The 21500-nt window shown below is 42.6% G+C and overlaps 1 protein-coding gene across 1 annotated transcript in view; it reads right to left on the reverse strand.

Annotated features, from left to right (window-relative positions):
* Positions 1 to 21500, reverse strand: part of ANO10 (anoctamin 10) — a 204298-nt gene that overhangs the window by 10704 nt on the left and 172094 nt on the right. The window lies entirely within an intron of this gene.

Consider the following 21500-nt stretch of genomic DNA (forward strand, 5'->3'; position numbering starts at 1 on the left):
CCCAAAGAGCTGGGTGAGTGACATTCCCCCCTAAATAAAGGTAATCCCTAGCTAACCCTTCCTGTACATCTATCCCTGTCTCATAGTCTCATATGACCCGAATATTAAATCCACCATTCGTATAAATTGGAGGTCACCTGAATTAGCCAGCCAATTACTTTTTCCGATTTTTTTTCACTGCCTCTGTTCACCTCCCCTGCACAGTTATTGGTGCAAAAAAAGTGGCAGGTAAGGTGGGAGGGAAATTGAATTTTTAGTGAGTTTGCCACCTGGTGTTCGACTCGAATCGAACATCTCAAACAGCCTGATATCAGATTGAACATGTACTCGATCGAACGCTGTCCGCTCATCTCTAGTGTATACATGTCTAAATGAGCGGCGCGCTTACGCTGTGTGAGGAATCCTGGTTTATTCTTGTTTAATCCGCTATCTCTCTGCTAACTCTCTGCTTGACCCCTTACAATCTGGCTTCCGCGCTCTGCACTCTACTGAAATGGCTCTCACAAAAGTCTCCAATGATCTCCTAATGGCTAAATCCAATGGCGACTTCTCTCTTCTTATTCTTCTGGACCTCTCTGCAGCTTTTGACACTGTTGACCATCATCTCCTCCTCAATATGCTCCGCTCAGTCGGCCTCAATGACACTGCGCTCTCCTGGTTCTCCTCTTATCTCTCAAACCGCACTTTCAGTGTATCATTTGCGGGCTCTGTTTCCTCCCCTCTTTCCCTTGCTGTTGGGGTTCCTCAGGGCTCGGTCCTAGGCCCCCTGCTCTTCTCTCTCTACACAGCACCCATTGGACAAACCATTGCCAGATTTGGCTTCAGGTACCATCTTTATGCTGATGACACCCAATTATACACATCTTCCCATGACATCACCCCTGCACTCATACAGAACACCAGTGACTGTCTCTCTGCTGTCTCAAATATCATGTCCTCTCTCTATCTGAAACTAAATCTCTCCAAGACTGAACTACTACTGTTTCCACCATCTAATAGATCTGTCCCTGATATATCCATTGCAGTCTCAGGCCTTACTATAACTCCTAGGCAGCAGGTCCGCTGCCTCGGGGTCATGTTTGACACAGACCTCTCCTTCACCCCTCATGTTGAAACACTCGCACGTTCATGTCACCTCCACCTCAAAAACATCTCCAGAATACGCCCTTTCCTTACCAGAGATACACTAAAGACACTTATTGTCTCTCTGATTCATTCTCGCCTTGACTACTGTAACTCCTTACTAATTGGTCTTCCCCTCACTAAACTCTCCCCTCTACAATCTATTCTGAATGCAGCGGCCAGGCTCATCTATCAGGCTAGAAGCTACAGCGATGCCTCTGGTCTGTGCCAGTCGCTACATTAGCTGCCTATTCATTATAGAATAAAATATAAAGTTATCACGCTCATCCACAAGGCTCTCCATAATGCTGCACCCCCATACATTGCCTCCCTCATCTCTGTCTACCGCCCAACCCATGCTCTCCGCTCACTCAATGACCTAACACTTACATCCTCTATTATCAGAACCTCCCGCGCTCGTATACAAGACTTCTCCCGAGCTGCACCACTTCTCTGGAATGCTCTACCCCGGACAATCAGATTAACTCCCAATTTCCACAGTTTCAAACGCAAACTAAAGACGCATCTTTTCAGACAAGCCTATCACAATGTCTAACGTAAACCCTTAACCGTCCTCTGTCCCCGCTCCCACATTACCCCACATGATATGATGTCATCTCAGGATAACTTTATAGGTCCAAGCTCCATCCACATGTTACAGGACACGACTGGTGACGGCTCATAAAGTCTTATGTTTGTGTAATGACAGTCACCTCTATTACAAAAGTGTCTGACCTCTGTGTAAGCAATACCGCCCCTGCTACCTCTTGTGTCACCCCCTCTACCACATAGATTGTAAGCTCTTGCGAGCAGGGCCCTCAGTCCCATTGTGTGAAATGATTCTCTTTGTATTGTATCTGTCTGTATTTGAACCCTAAAAATTGTACAGTGCTGCGGAATATGTTGGCGCTATATAAATAAAATGTATTATTATTATTATTATTAAGGGGCCCTAACAAAAAAGTCCTAAGTGTCTGCCGCTACTAATTGTCCCCATTGACTGAACAAAAAACGCTGTGCTCAAATATTGTGCTCTGTGCTTATGTAATATGCTCAACGCAGCGTTCCACCTGCGTAAGAAAGCAGGTTCATCAGGAGCGATTAAACACCTATGCTGCCTAAACAAACTAATAAAACGATTTGCGGTAACAACCGCAGCTCCCGGAACACTGACATTTCTGACACAGCTTCAGGAACTGACATTTTAGATGCCATGGTTATATGTGAATAGGACCTATAAAGTGTGCAGGCGCCATGGGCACCGCCATATTTAACTGATTGCCACCCTCCTGAATGTCATCGGTGGGAGTCAATCGGTTGCTATGACAGCTTGGAGTCTATTAAAGGCTCCCAGACTAAGTGGAATAAAACTTCACTACAGCCATGTCTGAAGTGATCGGCCCTCCGTTGGTAAATGCCTCAGCTCAGCAGTGTACAGACTTTCCCTACTAACAGCTCAATTAGAGAGTTGTTAAGGAGAATGTTACAGCCTGTTTTATAATAAAAAGGAAGTTAGATAGGTTAATAAAGTATATTACAAAAATGGTCAGCAAGCACTACCTGACACAATAGCGAAAAAAATGGGAATTACATTTTAAATCTAGAAAAAGTAGTAAGTTCTAGATAATAAAAATGGAGCTCTGACCATTAGACCATAATATAGAAGCAATATAAATAAAGGTTTATTACTATATGACTTAAACTTTGTTCTACAACTTTCTAACTTTCTATATTTTATGCTTTAGTTCTTACCATTTATAAGCTACTAGCTGGTACCCGCGACTTCGTCTGCGGTGATTGTAGAAGTGGGTAAATACAGGCGCGGGTAAGGTTTTAGTAGTGTGTATAAGGTATGGGATATGAAATGTAACTTTGTATGTTGTTGTTGCTGTAATTCTGAGAATACATGAGACTTTTGTGATGAATGTAATTTGTATTTCAGCTGCTATATGGTGTTGTTATAAACTGTACATAGTGTCTTTGGGACAGAGGTATTTCAAGTGAATATACTTGGATATCCGACATTGTATGATTTGTTATTTTCCGCCAGTACATGTACATTTTGGGCACAGGATACTCTTGAGCAAGCCACATAAAATCTGGCCCTGTGCATGACAGTTAAGTAACTCCATGTGCCTCTTATTAATAGCAATTAACCCCATCATGTCCCTCACATTAACCCTTGTGTAAGAGTTACTGATATGTGAGAGACTTGGAGGTAATAATTAAGTATCTTCATTAGTGAGGTCTTTTATTAGTACCTCCATATGTCTCACATATTAGTAACCTTTATATGAGGCACACAGGGGTTAATATGAGGGACATGATGGGGTTTATTCCTATTAATGTGAGGCAAATGGAGTTACTAACACTAAACTAATAACCCCAAATGCCTGACATTAATGAGAACAGTAATCCTATGTACCTGCGTGTTTTTCAGTTTCACTTTGCTAGCAGCTTCCTCTCCTCCTCGGGGAATGTTTGCAGGATGCAGACCACTATAGCAGGCACAGACCTGAGCGATTAAGCTCCACCCCCTGGGTTTCCTGCACCCCTCTCAAAGGGGAGGTTCCTTATGCCTCAGCTCTAGCAGCCCACTGAAGCGACTCGGACTTCATTTAACTCTTGCAGGTCCTGGGCTGCTGGTGTGCCAGTGAAATATGGCAGGAGTGCCACTCTTGGCACGTGTGCCAGGGGTTGCTCACCTCTGCTGTAGAGGGTAATATGAATTTTGTGGCTTGCTATGGTCCAAAGTGTGTGAGATTGCAGAGATAGTGATGTGAGTTGGGTTTTGTGGGGGTCCTGGGAAAAATGTATGTGCGCTATTGTGACGAAGAGTAGCCTATTGCGCAATCGAGTGTAGTGACTATGTTTGTGGAAAATTTCAGCCAAATCGGTCGAGCGGATTTTGCGTGATTGAGTAACAAACAAAAACCCACAAACATCCAAACTCACAAACTTTCACCTTTATAATATTAATAGGATTTATAAGGATGACTTTAGCTCACAGCTATGTATAACTTTAGCCACTTCTGCGTGTATCCTCATTCACTCACAATAAACATCTTCACAAAGATGAAGAATTAATCTATAAAGTACATATATTTTCATTTATATAGTAATGTATCAATAGTAACTTTAAGATATATCAAATTGGATGGTCAATCTTCACATGGAGGATGTGACTTGTTCTTACCGAGCACTAGAAACATATCATCACTAATATAATTGTCATCTTCCTATACAAATAATTGTGTGTTATCTGCAGTGTTACACACCACTATAAAGCACAGAATGCTGGCAGCAGAATATAGAGGGGTGAGGCTGGAAGCACCTGAATCCTGAAATAGAAGCAATGACGTGCTAAATGGCAGTCTAGGTTAACATTATTGTACTTATTCACATGCAGGAATTTCCGCAGACTATGTTCATTGTGCTGGATTTGTCCTCTATGGGAAACTTTTTTTCTACAATCCCCTTCCTTTTTGGTGCTTTGAAGTTTCCTGCATCCTTTCAGCACCAGACACGATGTACCCTTACATTGAACATAGAAGGCAATGGTTAATGTCTGCAAGGAATTGAATATATGTAAAATTACATTTTTACAAACTAAAAAGACACCATAATAAAAAAAATAAAAATAAATTATTATATATATTTCATTTATTATATTTAATTACTTATATTAGCAAAGAAAATATTTAACTTTTAATGGTCTACAAATTTAAATATGGTTATGTTTTTTGAAAAAAAAACCTTTAGGCTGAGGCAGGTTGGGTTGACAATATAATGTGTATGGGCTAGCGGCTGGTGAGTGTGGACGCACCATCTCTGAGCTCCCAGCGCTGGTCCCAAAATTTGCTTTCTACAGCTTCTCTGGCTGCCATCCGCTGACTCGGCTACCCTGAGACCCTCCCCCGAGTCTCCGTGCGCCTACCGGGGGTGATATCGCACCGGATTATCCCTCTCCCGAGAGAGTCTGACTGTTGCGGCCTACCTCTCCCCCTGTTCTTGCTGCCAGCCGCCATCTTAGCTTCTGTCTGCTTTCTACACCGGAGTTGGCTGCCATGGGACTTTTCCTCCTCGGACGCCCTGCATGAGATCTCTGGGCCTGGATGCCCCTCCGGTGCCATTCCTGCCGATTCTAACTGGTCCTGCTCTTCTCCAGCCTGAGGGACTGTCCCCGCAAGCCGCCATTTTGTTTTTGCGGCCTACATCATCGCAACACAGCCGCAGCTCATAGCCATGGTTAAGATCGGCCGTGGTAGATCCGATGAACCCCCTGATTCGAGGGATCGACCGAATCAGTCAGCAGGGATGCAGAAGTTCCTTAAGAAGCAGCTGTCGGGCTCTCCTGCACTCCCGAAGAAAATATCTCCTGAGGATGCTGCTCGCATGAGGGATGGGACACCTGACTCTGATGGAGACAGCTCCCTACAGGACAACCCTCCGGCGCCCATCTCCAAAGGGTATTTCAAGAAAACTCTTTCTCAGACTCTCTCCCAAGCCCTTGCTCCTGTATTGAGTGAACTTTCTGCACTGCGTGCTGACTTTGCTACTGTCACTAGCCGTGTGGATTTGTTAGAGTCCCATCAGGGAGAGATCTTGCAAGCTGCCTCATCTATGTCGGAGCGCTTGGACACCCATACTACACATTTTAATTACACCTATTTGGCGATGGAGGATTTGGACAACCGGTCCCGCCGTCGAAACCTTCGCATTAGGGGTCTGCCGGAGACCTACTTGCCGGAACAGCTCCCTCTCATTGTTGCTGAAGTCTTTGCCTCCCTGGCGGGCAAAGATGCTGCCTCCATGATGTCCCTGGAGAGGGTCCATAGGTCAGTTCGTCCAAAGCCTAGCCCTGAGGACCCGCTGCGTGATGTGGTGTGTGCCCTCCTATCTTCCGCACACACTGTGGACCTTCTCCGAGCGGCCAGAGATAGGGCAGACTTGGCCTATGAGGGGTACCTACTGAGACTTTATCAAGACCTAGCGCCTTCCACTCTCCAAAAACGTAGGCTACTTAAACCCCTTCTGGATCACCTGAAAGCTAAGGGCCTCCGATACGCTTGGTTGTTCCCCTTCGGGATAGCTATCCTGCATAAAGGCAAGAGGTATGCTGTACATTCGCCACAAGACCTAGATCGCTTATGGGAGGTTCTGGACATTCCCCCGATTTCTGTCCCCTCGTGGATGCCAGTCCAGGAGGAGTCCATAAGGATCCCCACACTGCCAACTATCACCCTGGATCCCTCTGGATCTTCGGGGAGAAACAAGTCGCCGAAGGCCCGAAAATCTTTGTTGGCTCAGACGGAATCTGCGACTACCTCTATGGAAGATTAATGGTGTCACTTGGTTCACATTTTTTGACAGGGACTTTGTAGGACTGTTTCCCACTCTCCCCTCGTACGTTCTGATCGCCTTGACTCTCTGATGCCATTCTCTTTTTGCATAAACGCCACCCTGCGATCATTATACATGTCTTTATTGTTTCATGTGTTTGTTCTGAGGGGTCTTGTTGTGTATTCCTCTTGCAGTCATGTTGGTTCACTCTAGTTGTCGTTGCTGTGGTCGTGGTCGTGTTCTCCGCCAGGTGACCGCCACGTGTTTCTGTGTTTGCTGGAGAGTTGTGGTATGGCGGGAGCTGTGGGTTCCTTCGTTTATGTTTGAGATTTTTGTGATCTCCTTTACCCCCTCCCCTTTCCCCCTCTTTCTCCCTTGCCTATGTTTTCCCCTTCTCCCTTTTCCTCTTGTTATCTGCTGGTTGCGTGTCCGGTAATGTTTGCTGTTTCTTGTGTTTTTTTTTGAGGGGCGGCCACTTCTCTCTGGGAGTCTCTTCCCTCCTGTCTGTCTGTTTGTGGTACCTTGTGCTCTGATGGGATCACCACTTCGGTGATCTGTGTTATCCTACTGTCGCTCACATGCTCTGTCCACAGGATACCACCTGTGATTTTATGTTATCGGATTTATCTCTGCTTTTGGCGATGTTTGCCCGGAAGTGCTCTGTATATGATCTTATGCTCAGTTGTTGCACTATTTTGCCTTTTGTATTGTTCTTTTAAATAACCTGGAAAACCAAATAAAACTTTTGAATTAAAAAAAAAATAATAATAAAAATATATATATATATATATATATATATATATATATATATATATATATATATATAATGTGTATGGCCACCTTAAGTTGCTATGAAAAAAAGTTCTGAGACATTGTATATGCAAATAACTTATTGTACATTTTGCGACAATCCTTGCACGAGATGATTTGTAATTTATATTTTGCCCCATCTTGTTTTTCCATTTTTGTTTCTCACGGATCATTTACATTCAGGAAAAGATTGCTGTAATAACATCAGGGAGGACGCTATGTAGGAATGGTTTTTCTTATTAGTTTCTATCTGCGTTGCATATACCTATGTTTCCACAGCGGGGGAATATAATTACTATCGGCTATCAAAGGACAAAACATGAGTTGACTGCGACTGCTTGTTAAATAAAAAAATTACATGAAACCCTATTGATGTCTTAAAGATAGAAGAAGATATGAGCCTCCAGGATGAAAACCACCAGCCACAATCTGATCTGCTCGAATCACATTTGATAAATCAATGGTCAGGTATCTCTGCATTGCCAATTAGGTTCATTGGAAACATGCTTGATGCAGTGCGGCTTGAGTGTAAGCTCGCAGCTGGAGAGAAGGCAGGAAATCGATAGCCGTGCTTTCAGGCCATGCCATTGATTACATTTTCTACATTTCAGCTGACTTTGGCATTAAGAGCAACTTAAAAACATTAGAGTTTAACTTCTCTACAGGACTCAATAACAAACAAGAGCAGAATGGCAGTGCCACGCCGCACATAAAGGTTTTAGTGCATTAAAGATTTAAGCCTGGACTCAGAATGCCAATCCCGGTAAAAGATGCTCTGGCCCGCAGTCACAAAATAAATATCTGGACTATTTTAAGAAGTCGATCAATATCATGGGACTTCTCAACAACTTTGTGCCATCTTATTATTTAAAGAGGAGCTTTTATCACCTCTACCAATTCCATCTCTTTGCATCCCTCAATCCCAGAACCGGCTGTCTGACAATAGGAAGCTTGGTAACTATATTGGGTGCCGAAACAGAACTGATTGTTCAGAAATGGTTGGGGCTAGAGAGCAAAATTCTAATTGCATCAGAATCAGTGGAGCAAAGAAGTAGAGCTGGTGAAGGTGGTAAAAGGTACTCTAAACTCAATGAACAATTTGAGAGACCTATATCTCAGCTTAAGCTACTTCATGTAAACCCTCGCAAACTCTTCTTTTTTGGTCTTGATTGACAACACAGTACAGCAATGAAGATGACACAAGAGAGAGGCACTGCAAATCCGCCAGCTCCCCATAAAACGATGCAGGTGAACACTAAGGCCCCATGGGACGATTTGCAGCTATAAAGAACTGCGGGGAAAACCGTAGCGGCAACGCATTGTGGTTCTTCCTCCAGTGCTTTGAACAGCAAGTTCACAGAGTTTTCCTTCGCAGACTTTCAGTTACCATTATATCTATGGAAAGCCGCCGGCATTTCCGTAGACATTATTTCAGAAGCAAAGAGGGCATGGGGTTCAAATGAATCCTATCCCCTTTACAGATACTGTATAATGCCGCGCTTTTTCCCGCCACGTTTCTGGCCCTTGGGGCTCCGGCCTATGGGTGAGTTCACACTACGTAAACGGCAGCTTATTCTGAACGTAAAACACGTTCAGAATCAGCGGCGTATAAAGCAGTTCCGTTCATTTCTATGGGAGCCGGCATACGAGCGCTCCCCATAGAAATGAATGGGCTGCTTCTTTCACTATGAACAGTCCCATTGAAGTGAATGGGAAGTGCTCGCGTGTACGGCTCGGCATGAGCAGAGCTAGCCGTACACGCGAGCACTTTCCATTCACTTCAATGGGACTGCTCGTAGTGAAAAAAGCAGCCCATTCATTTCTATGGGGAGCGCTCGTATGCCGGCTCCCATAGTAATGAACGGAACTGCTTTATACGCCGCTGATTCTGAACGTGTTTTACGTTCAGAATAAGCTGCCGTTTACGTAGTGTGAACTCACCCTAAGACTGTATATACACAACCGTAAAAAATGTCTGTGAAAAACAAATAAAGGCTGGGGCCCCACATTGCGTAAACACCGCAGGAAAAATCGTGGCATTTTACAATCAGGCAAAGTAGATTCCATACCCACTTTGTGGTAAAAATCGCAGTGTGGAAATGCCGCGATTTCCAAAATCAGCATGGTTTTGGAAATCACAGCATGTCAATTATACCTACGGAAACGTCAGCGGTTTCACCATTGGTGTAATTGAAACAAAGTCCGCAAAGGGAACCTCTGCAAACTTTCTGTCTAAAGCATTGCGGGTAGAACCGCGATGCATTGCCCCCATGGTTTTTCCAGCAGTGCTTTTTTGCTGCAGGATGCCTTGTGGGGCCTTAGCCTAGGCAATCGTTTTTTACAGTTGATTTTCATCCATGGGTCACCCCATTTTACCAGATATTTCATAGACTTGAGTCTATGAATGATACATGAGAAATAGGGCATGAAAATGGGAATATGACTACCATTCAAAAAACTGAGTCACAGCCATTTTTCATTGTTGTGTGAATAAGACCTAAAGTTGTCGCTTAATATCAGAAGACCTTTCACCACCTCCAACTAGACCATCTCAGTTGGAATTTTTCTCTAGCTCTCTCCATTTCTGAGCAATCAATGTTAGCTTTTTTTCGCCTGATATGCTATTTAGTCTCTGTACTGTCAGGAGGGCGGTGTTTGGACAAGGGGTGTGATTCTGAGCTCTGACGTTGGATGCCTCTGATTGGAGCTCTGAATCACACCCCCTGCCTGACACCGCCCTTCTGACATTACAGAGTCTAAATAACACATGAGGCACCAAAACATTCTGTGCTTGTATCTAAGGAATGGTGGGGGCTAGAGAGTAAATTTCAACTGTGTACTCTGGAATCAGTGGAACTAAGAAGATGGATGCTAAGAAGCTGAATTGATGGAGGAAGTGAAAGGTCCTCTTCAAGAAGGAGCGTTTACTGGCTAAACTTCAGGACACTGCGACATTGCATAGCCCCCCTGTCACCTCACCATTAGCCTAATATAGGGAGGCCCAAATCACCTGGAATAATTGTTGGCTGGTTGTATGTCTCTGTATTTCCAATTTTTGTTGTATGATTTATACATCCACACATTGTTATATAACACAGTTATACATGAATGTTATTCAATCTTTTTACATATTAAGAATCTAATTAAAAAAACGTGCAAAAAAAAAGTGTATGCGGCCTGCATGACGCTGAAAATTATTCAAATTCAAAAACTGCACCTAATACAAAAGTCACATTTCTTCTTGTCAAATCTTTCCACCCTAGCTAGCATAAACCCCTAAAAAAGTTGCATTATTCACTTACGCCCATTACAAAATTTTTGCAAAATTCATAGAGCATTTGCCACTATTTGATGAATTTGTTTCAATGTTTGCAATTAGATGAAGTGATAAGTCAAATCATTTTATAATTGTACAATATAGCAAATGTGCCATGGTTCATACTATAAATTACATACAAGGGGTTGTCGAAGCATTAAACACGTCTTATGCTGTACGCTTCATGCTGGTTCTATATAAAGCTCAATATTTATCTCAGACAATTCCTGTGCTTGATTTAGTTTCCTTGGGGGAGCATTAAAGGCATGTCTGTGCTCCTTATCTATGTCTTAGTCCTGCAGTAAATTATCCCAGTGCATTGCTGGAGACCTCCACAAGCATGAGTGGATATGTGGTCATGACCTCCAACGTGTAGCAGAGTACAGAAAACAATCAGTATTTCATGTGCTCATACATATTTCATGTTTCTTTCTACTGTGTGGCTGACAATCCAAGAAGAAACCTAGGGAGACACAGAAAACTTTACTTGCACTGTAAGTTTTGTTTTGGCGTGCATTATAGTTATTTATTTTGCTTACTTATATAGCACCGCCATATTCTGCAGCGCTGTACAGATATTGTCAGCACTGTTCCAAGTAGGGCTCACAATTGTGGGAGGATTATATACAGTCTTTTATACATGCTGTCATGGACATTTAACCTTTCACTTATTGGTACTTATTAGAGATGAGCGAGTACTGTTGGGATCAGCCGATCCGAACAGCACGCTTGCATAGATATGAATGGACGTAGCCGGCACGCGGGGGGTTAAGCGGCCGGCCGCCGTCAAAGCGGAAGTACCAGGTGCATCCATTCATTTCTATGGAGCGTGCTGTTCGGATCGGCTGATCCGAACAGTACTTGCTCATCTCTAGTACTTATCATTTTTATATTTTCAAACTATACATTTGACCTATGTTTTCCGTATACCAAAAATATGTATAGGCAAATAATGTCATTCTATTGTTAAAGGCTTAAGGCCGGGGCCCCATGGGACAAAAATGCAGGTGTTTTACAGTATGGGCATAGTGGATGGTATTCTAGCGAATCCCATGCCCACTTTGCGGTAAAAACCGCAGTGATTTCCAAAACCACAGCATATCATATAATACCTACTTGAATGGGTTTGTAAAGGTGACCACCTGTGTGCGTCTTCTGCCTGTCTGCGGGGAAACCGTTTTTTTTAGCCAGACACAAAATCAGGCATGCAGGACTTTCTGTCTGGCTAAAAAAAAAAAAAAACGGTTTAAGTGCGGACAGGAAAGAGACGCACACAGGCGGTCACCTTTGCAAACCTATTCAAGTGAATGGGTTTTAAAACTGACCACTGGGTTTGCAGCCCCTGTCCAGTTTCACCAGGGCTGAAGACGGAAACCCCAAAAAAAGGAACAAACCGGAGAAGGAGCGCAGGTGTGAAAGGACCTTTACAGACTCCCAGAAAAAAGAACTGACTGACTCCCATTGATTTCTTTTTGGTCTTTTTGGTCAGGATTTTGAGGTGGATACGGCCACAGAATCCTGACCAAAAAACTCTGTGTGAACTTACCCTTATTTATTGGTATATAAAGATTTTGCTACCAATGTTTGTTTTTTTTATTGCTCCAGTACACCCAAAATGAAGTGACTACCCTTTTGTGTCTGCAGCTCCTTTGCAGAGCCATTTGTCTCCATGGATACAGACTATAGGAAAACCCTGTGCATTTGTAATACACTTTTCTCAGATTAGATCATCAGTTGGTTTACTAAATGGTATATTGCATGTATGTCGTGAGTGTTATTTGCCCTCAAATACCACATTGAATAGATGTGTTTTGAGTCTTAAAGGGATTCTATCATTGGGAAAACTCATTTTTTAACTAATTGCATATTTGCATAGCCTTTAGACAGGCTATTCCACACATACCTTTAATTTTTTAATCCTCTCAGTCATTTTTGAATTAGCCTACTTTTATTGATATGCTAATTAGCCTCCAGGGGGCGCTCCAGAAGTTCACTGAGCACTGTGTGTTATGTGTAAACAGGGGGAGGTGAGAGCAGGGAGGCTGACAAGTTCATCACCATCTCACCTCCCCCGTTTACACACAGCCAAAGGTGGCGGCGCTGGGTAGTTTTCTTACAGTACAGAGGACGCCCCCAGTGTTGTGAGAAAACTAATTAGCATATGGATGAAAACCAGGATATCTAAGAAACGGCGGCACGGAGAAGACATATAAAGGTAGGGGAAGAATAGACTTTCTTAAGGCTATTCCGACATGGGTTTAGCTTAAAATGGCATTCTAATGATAGAATCCCTTTTAAGTGCTGACGTCCAGCCATTTTGAGCAGATTTTGGACTATTTGTAAAGTTGCTTTATTTCTTATTTTCGATGTTGTAAATGTGGTCTTTAAATAAATCAAAGCTCAAGTTAGTGATGTTTTATATTATATTATAGAGTCATTTATGTGGGCCAGAGGCTGTTCAAAGATTGAGTTCTAGTACATGAATGTCAATAGCAGTTATCTGTGCTATATCCTATACATCTGTAAACACATTATCTGCCCGTTTGCAATTGTTGTAATAACTCCAATGATGTCTTAGACCCTTTTTAGCTGTCAGTCTTAAATATTCCCCATTATTGATGTAAGTTGTTTTATCGCTGTGCAGGACACCTTAATCTCATTGGCTTGACCTTACATGTTGGCTTTCATGTCTGACAAGTAATAACAAGGTATGTAAGGTTTGTTAGGTTTTTCTTTTGTTGTATTTTCAGAAATCTTTATGATGTGATTATTTTCTTTAATCCTTTTGATATGAGGCATTTACATGGACATGAGCTTCTTTAACCTCCTATTTTCTGTGCAGATTGTTCCAGTATCCCACTGATTCCCTTTTAAGATATTCTTCCTCTTGGCTGCTTACAGGAACAGAGTTCACAGGGGAGATCTTGCCTTGCTTACAAACTAATAACTACAACTGCGCCATGTGTCTAACAACATAAGGGGAAATCGTTTTCTTAGCATTGCGGTTCTCAGCGTTCCCTGAAATCCCCTGGCCACCTTTCAGAAGATGGAGGCTTTGACACTTGCACTAATGGTCACTATGGGGGACATGAATAAAAATGGATTTTAGAAAATCCTTTCAGTTATATAACTTCATAGAAACCAGTCGTGTATGAAATGTTTTACACACGTCAATGGAAGTGAAGGTCAGTGAAGGTTAAATATGTGAGGCAGACAGATCACAGGGGGTTTTATGTGACCCTATAGGCCAAAAGTCGCTTCTCCTACTAACGTCATATGTGTCATTGGGGTCTGAGGTTTGGATTCTGACCATTACTGAAAGTCATGAGGGATTAATAGACTACATATAAAATTCTGATATGTGAAATGTTGTAGGGTTTGCAGCTATATTAGGAGAGTGGGACATGTCACCAGGAAGCTGCAAAGCTTATTTAGTGCTGTTGCAGTGTTCCCTGAACGTCAGAGGATCTGGAACCCTGGTGGCCAATAAGGCGTCATCTCTCACTTTCTGCTTGCATCAGGAAGCTGAGAATATGAATACAGGGACAGAAAGGATTTCCTCTTATGCTGCTGACACTGAATATACTGTACAAGGGAATACACAGTGCGTCATTATTACCCCATTCAATCTGCTACATAGTATTTTTGTCTTATAAAGAAGCTGATGGAGTAAGAGCGTCCTATGTATACATGTTACTTTAGGCTTTAGTCACATCATCACTGTTTATTTGTCCACTTTTCTGTTCGGTCATTCTATTGGACAAAATGGCACAAGCAAAATAACAATATTAGGCATATACAATATACAGATGTGAACACAACCTAAACCATAGGATCTTGATGATGACCATAGCTGCAAATGGGTCCTGTCTTTTTTACACGCAATCTCTTGATGCTATTTATACACTGAATAAATGACTATCACTTTACTGCTGGGACAGAACATCAAGTCATAAGTACCAAAGTCTAAGTAGTGTAGATGAACTGGCCAGGTCAGTAAGCCATGGTGTTCTGCAGTCTATTTAGGATTATTTTTCATTGTCAGTTTAGTAGGCACACATAGGGACATAGTTTGGTGATACACATTAACGGTTCATTCTCACGGGGTTTCTGTGCGCGGATTCTGCCTCCCACAATGGGAGGCTTTTCTTCCGCGCAGATTCTGACAGGAATTACAAATCAGAATCCGCGCACAGAAACTCCGTGTAAATGGACCCTAAAGGCTCATATGGACCAAAGAAAATGTTTATGGATACGGTTGCCAACAGTTTGGCTGAGTTCAGACAGTCCTTTTTTTAAAATCTAATTTATCTGCTTTTTTAGTTGAGGTAATGAGCAGCAGACTGTATTATTGTATTTCAGAGTAAGGGAGCCTTCACACGGAGTAACGCCGGGCTCAGTGTGTGCGCGCTCATAGTAAAAAAAAAAACGCTGCGTAAATGCTGCTCTCACATTTCTACGGTAGTAAAAATAAGCACACATTGAGCCCGGCGTTAATCTGTGTGAAGGCTTCCTAAGGGAGCCTTACACGTGTAAAAATAAGACTCCCATTGACTTCAATAACATTTTACACATGTAAAAAGTATCATTGAAGTCAATGGGAGTCTTATTTTTACACGTGTATTTTGCATAACTCATAACACAAAGTTTAAGCGGCATTTCTATGTTTTAATAGTTTATGAGATTACCTAGGTGGTTTATGCAATTGCATGTATATGGATATGACAAACGGCCAATAAATATCCATGACAAAAAAAATTGATTGCTAAAATTTGTTCAAAACCCGCTTTGTATGTAGTTATGGCCATTTTAGCTATTTGAGAAAACCTGGCATTGGTCATAAAAATAAAAAAAGAGGCAGCGGCGTTTTGGAAAGTACCGTATTTTCCGGCGTATAAGACGACTTTTTTACCCCCAAAACTTTTCTGCAAAGTTGGGGGTCGTCTTATATGCCGGGTATACGGTGGGTCAGCGGGCGGAGGAGCGGGATCGCAACGCTCGTGTCGCAGCGACAGGAATGGAGAGATGCTGCGGCCGCAGCCCACACAACATCCGCTGTGCTATTACAATGGATGCCGGGTATGTAAAACTAATGGTGACCGCTCTGCTGCAGAACGGTTGCCATAGCAACCAGGTCTCCGTAATAGGCAGAGGCCCGAATCTAATGCCCGCAATCAGAATGTGCAAAAACACCCCTGGGGTGCCCCATACCTTTAAAGTTGCAGGCCGGCTCTTGCGCAGCGAGTTCTTATGACAGCCGGGAGCCTAATGTAGGCTCCTAGGCCTGTCACAGCTATATTACTATTGCGGCTGGTCGTAGCAATAGTAATGTACAGAATCTCCCATAGACGGAAATAAACTTGTATTGCCGTCTATGGGACTTGCAATCAAACGATTGCAGGTTCAAGTCCCCTAGTGGGGCTGTTACAAAAAAAAAAAAAAAAAGTTTTAAAAAAATATATAAAAAAATTATTTAAAAAAGTTCTAAATCACCTCCTTTCCCTAGAATACATATAAAAGTAGAACAATACTGTGATGCACATACACATTAGGTATCTCTGTGTTTGAAAATGCCCGCTCTACTTATAAAATATTTTTCCTGTACAGTGAACGTCAAAATCAAAAGGGCCAAGCTGCCGTTTTCTTTCACTGTTTCGCGTCCAATTTAAACAAAAGGAGATCTAAGCAACAGGCATTCCCCAAAATGGTATAACTACAGTAAATATGGCCTCACCAGATTGTCCGTTCAAAAAAAGGTTTTCAGGCGGAGAGGCCGCATACGGACACCAGCGGTTTGCTTTACAACCCATTCAAATGAATGGGTTGTAAAGCAGACCGCCGCCAAGCCGTCGCCTGTCCAGTTTCTTTGGGGTTTAGGACACAAACCCCGGGAGGACAGCGGCGGTAGTGTGAAAAAATGGTTCAGGACTGAAAAGCAAATAGAGAAGCATTAAAGAGTATGCTAAGGGGTAAGTGTGCATTAAGAAGAGGTTCCCCACAGAAGAGGGGTAGTCTTATACGGCGAGTATATCCTGGAAAAGTTGGGGGTCGTCTTATACGCCCAGTCGTCTTATACGCCGGAAAATACGGTATATTTCTAGAACTACAATACAAGGCAATTATATATACGTAGGGAACCACTGAAACAGAAATAAACTCTAGCCAGGATAAAACTATATAATCTATGATATACAGTATTATTAATAACAAATAATACAATTATAACTGCACAACTTGCACTACTAATATACTGTATACATGACTCAAGACGACTGAGTCAATGAGGGTGTTTTCCTTATAAGATAGGCATGTGTCATCAAGTCTCAGTGAAAAGAGCTGAGCAATGGAGTAAGTGTCCCGACCCATCCAAGACAAGCAGACACCACTTTATTACATGACCTCAAACAACAGAGCTCACCATGGGAACTGCAGCCACCACAATGTCCAGCAAGTATTTTCCTCAGCAGATACATTTAGGCCGTATAGACGTCATAAAAGGAAGGGTTGGAATCATCTAAGAAGCAGCTTAGTCACTGTGCCATGATACGTTACTTGGTTATAAGTATGTTTTTAACCATTTGTAAGACTCTGCTTGCTATCAATGAACAGAAAGAAACTTCTTTGCCTCCGGAAGACATCCATACACACCATGCAGGCCTAGCAGTTTTCAAAGCTGTGGGTGTGCTACCTCCATATCAAGCTTAGCTTATTCACCGTGAGCTATGTACATGAGAATATATTAGCTATATATTTTATTGTATTACTTTCATAGCCTAAATGTCCTTGTGCTTTTCTTATTGACTGCTTAGCAGCTGTGGTAAGTTGAAACGGCCAGTTCAGCTGAAAGCAATGTGTCTTACTAAAGAAAGTATTGATTTACACAACACATCAAATTGCTCCCCAATGGAACGCTTTTTTTGCTCCTGGACCAATTTGGAGGACACATAATCCACCAAGAGCTGTCGCAGCAATCTGAGTTTTTCTTAACATTTTTGCCAAGTAGAAATTACATCAAAAAGATCAATTCTTCAATTTTTTTTTTTTAACATTACTATACTATTATAAAAAGAGGTATCTTTAGAATGGATTTTATACTATTGGTTACAGTGACTTAAATGCCATTGGAATAGTACAGTGTTTGTTGTAAAGAAATAAAAATAACCTAGTATACAGTATGTACGTCACAGAGAAGGTGATAGTAATAGTAAGAGACAAGAGTACCTTATATGACCTCACAAGCCAGTTCTCATTGTCTCCACCATCATCAGTTCCCTGGGGTATAGAAAACTAATATGACATATTACACCGTCCTAGTGAGGCTCTGAAGATGCTGATGATGAATACACATTACAAGATTTTATACCCTGGGCCCTTCTCCTAATTCCACATTTATATGCAAATAAATCATTTTACAGCATTTCCTCCTGCAAAAGTTACTGAAATTGGGATTTTTTTTGGCTGTAACTCATCTGCAGATTTCTCTGCTAGTCCTGTAAAGCCATCTTATTTATTCATAGGTATAACCTATGGCAATAAACTGACCTACTGTGGGCTCAAAGTTATTTTCATGTTGATGGTTTTATACATAGGATGAGGATGAGATTCACGTAAAGGGCATCCACAGTGGCGCTACTGTAGATCAGCCACTGCAAACATGTACTGGGAGATTACGTATCTTGTGGCCCCTGCCCATCAATTATATGTATAGGCTCTGTTCACACATGCCTTGTGAATCTCTCTAGGTTTTCTGCCACTTATCAGTGCTAGAATACTGCAGTTTTCAATGTTATTTTTGCTGTAAAAATACAAGAAACCAAATGGACAACATTCTAATTTAAACAGAAGCTATGATTCTAATGTGAACAGATGCTTAACGGGCCAAGTTTACAACTTATTACCTATCCTATGGAGAAACAATAAGGGCTCCTGTACGCTACCAAGTCCCATCCATGAAAAACAGTCCATGTTGTCTGTATTGCCCAGGCTGAACTGGGTCGTGTACACAGGAGTCACTACATCATAGACAGTTATGATGCAGTGAGCTCTCGAACAACTGGATCACTACAGTAACACACGGATGGCGTTATGTTAGTTCATTACTGTAGTGAGTGAACTGTTCGGGAATTAACCGCATCATAACTGACTATATATAATGCTCCTATGCACATGGACCAGTTCAGTCTGAGAAATACAGCCCACAAATGGACCAGTTTCCGTGGTTGGGACTTAATTGTGTATAAGGGCCCTAAGTCCCTGATCAGTGGGAATCTGATTGCTCAAATCCCATTAAACAAATAAACATGGTCCCTTGTAACCCTGTCTGAAGCCCTCAACTGTCAAAGTAATGTTTCACCAGTTCGGGATCTCACTACTGGGCTGGTGATCCACAGGAAAATTGTGGCTCCCACGCGCTGCCAGGAAAACGGGGCCTCTGTCAGCTTTCAAGAAGGTGACAGGGGCGTTAATGCCTGAGATCAGTGTGGGCACTAGTCGTGGGCATTACAGCTGATTCTCCGCTGTATATAGAAATGGCGGCTAAGTGGCGGATGCCAGAAAAGGATTACACAGATCCGGCTCTAGTTTTATGTCCACATGGAGGAATTTGGTCAGAAATAAATGTGCTTCAAAAATTTACAACAGATTTTTAACTTTTTTTTTTTTAAACAGCTCCAAAACTTTAAAAAACACTCCAAAATCTGCCGCCCTTTCATTCAACGGGAGATTTAGGCAGACTGCTTCTTTTTTTCTGCTAACTGGAAAAAAATCATCTACCAGGAAAAAAAAAATTCTCTATTTCCTAACACTAAAATAAATGGGAGGCAGATTTTTAGATTGATTTTTCTGCCTCAAAATCGCCTCCAAATTCTTCCGTGTGAACATGCACTAAGGATCTACCAGCCTCTTGTATATGCTGGTGTTAATGAGTCCACCATCAGATAAAAGTATTAACTGCTGTCTAAGAAAAATATTGCTTCCTCTTTATAGTTTGCCAAATGCCACCTGAATGAGCAAGATATCTATTATTAGAAATGTCTGTAGATAAAAATGATTGATCAGTGCCAAGTCTTAGAGCAGAAGTAACAGGAGCTTTTCTTTATATGTGCACACTAATATGCCAGCTAAGTGCTGTGTATACTTGTGGCACGGTGGATTTAGGGGTGGCAGAAGTGACATCACACAATCACACATGCTATGCCTTTAAAAAAAAAAGACTCCGAGCAGAAAACAAATGCCGGAACAATAAAGTGATTTTCAATCTGCCTCAACGTCCTAAGAAGCCGCCTGTCAAGGCAAGTAGAAATACACCAAGAAAAAAGTGAAAGGTAATCCACTATAACAAGAGCACACAGCAGCACGAAAAACAGCATGGGTTTCATTCCAAACTTTCCTGCCGGTGAACAAATCCAACATTCTTCCAAGTGTTGAAAAGATAAAAAGAAGAGAAGACAAACGGTTATCAACATGACGAGAAGTTTCTTCCAATTTTAGCTTGGTTTCTTTCCAAAGGTCTGCAAGACCAGGGAGTTTTATACTTTGTCCTTCAAATACCCCCAAATTCTTACATACAGCTGAGTCAATCTGCAATAACACTAGCCCAAGGTCCATGTGGACGTCTACTTTTATCTGAGCTATTTAGTACATGAAATTTACTATCCATCCGAAACATACTTCTTCTTCAGTTCTACTGTGTGTTAAGTTGTCAGATGAAAGTAGCTGTAAAAATTATTGCAGTTGCTGAGACAATCTACAACCTCGGTTAGGGAGCGTTCACACTACCGTCGGTGTCCGACATGTAGTGTCCGCTCAAAATCTGTCACGGACACTAGGAGCGGACACTAGATGTGTCCGTGACACCTGTCATTCACTTGAATGGGCATCGGGTGCGTTCTTTTGCACTCCGTGCTCGTCCTTCCCTGTCCGCAAGAGAAGATGTCCGACTTCTCAAGTGGACAGAGGAACCCTGCATGCAGGGTTTTTCTGTCCGCTTGAGAAGTCGGACATCTTCTCTTGCGGACAGGGAAGGACGGGCACGGAGTGCAAAAGAACGCACCCGATGCCCATTCAAGTGAATGACAGGTGTCACGGACACATCTAATGTCCGCTCCTAGTGTCCGTGACAGATTTTGAGCGGACACTAGGAGCGGACACTACATGTCGGACACTGACAGTAGTGTGAACGCCCCCTTACGTAGTGGAAATGCTAATTTGCTGTTACACCAGAGCATCAAACTATAAGGATACGAGACCCTTCCATACCCTAAAAAGAATAAGGATGTGAATGAACACATTGGGGGGGGAGGGGGGGAATTGTCAGCACTTTTTAAAGCAGGGGCATTAAACATTGCAGCAATTTACAGTTACTGCATAGTGGATGGGATTTTATTGAATCCTATCCACACACAGGGGAAAAATACATGCAGCGGACATGGCATCACAGTTTTGGAAATCACAGCATGTCAATTATACCTACAGAAACGTCTGTGGTTACCCTATAGCAGTGATGGCGAACCTATGGCACGCGTGCCAGAGAGGGCACGCAGAGCCCCCTCTGCTGGCACACGTGCTGTCGCCCTGATCGCTCACTAACGGCGAATCCGATGCAGGATTCCCCGTTAGTGAGCGATCGCTGCCTTCAGCTGGTTGTGCAAATGCGCATCCAGCTGAAAGCTGTCAGTGTAGCTCAGTGTAGGCCACGCGTACTACGCGGCCTACACTGACTACAGAGTGTGACCTCTGAACAAGCGCGGGCGTGATGACGTAAGTCATCAGCGCGCGCAGTGAACAGAAGAGAGAACACCCGGCAGCTCTTCAGGTAACTATATTGTGTTTGTTTGCACTGTCAGGGGAGGGGGGCAACGGTAGACATTTCATGTTGTGTAGGAGGGCGCTACTGTAGACTTTCATGCTG

This window comes from Leptodactylus fuscus, chromosome 4, assembly GCF_031893055.1.
Source record: "Leptodactylus fuscus isolate aLepFus1 chromosome 4, aLepFus1.hap2, whole genome shotgun sequence".
Taxonomy (NCBI): domain Eukaryota; kingdom Metazoa; phylum Chordata; class Amphibia; order Anura; family Leptodactylidae; genus Leptodactylus; species Leptodactylus fuscus.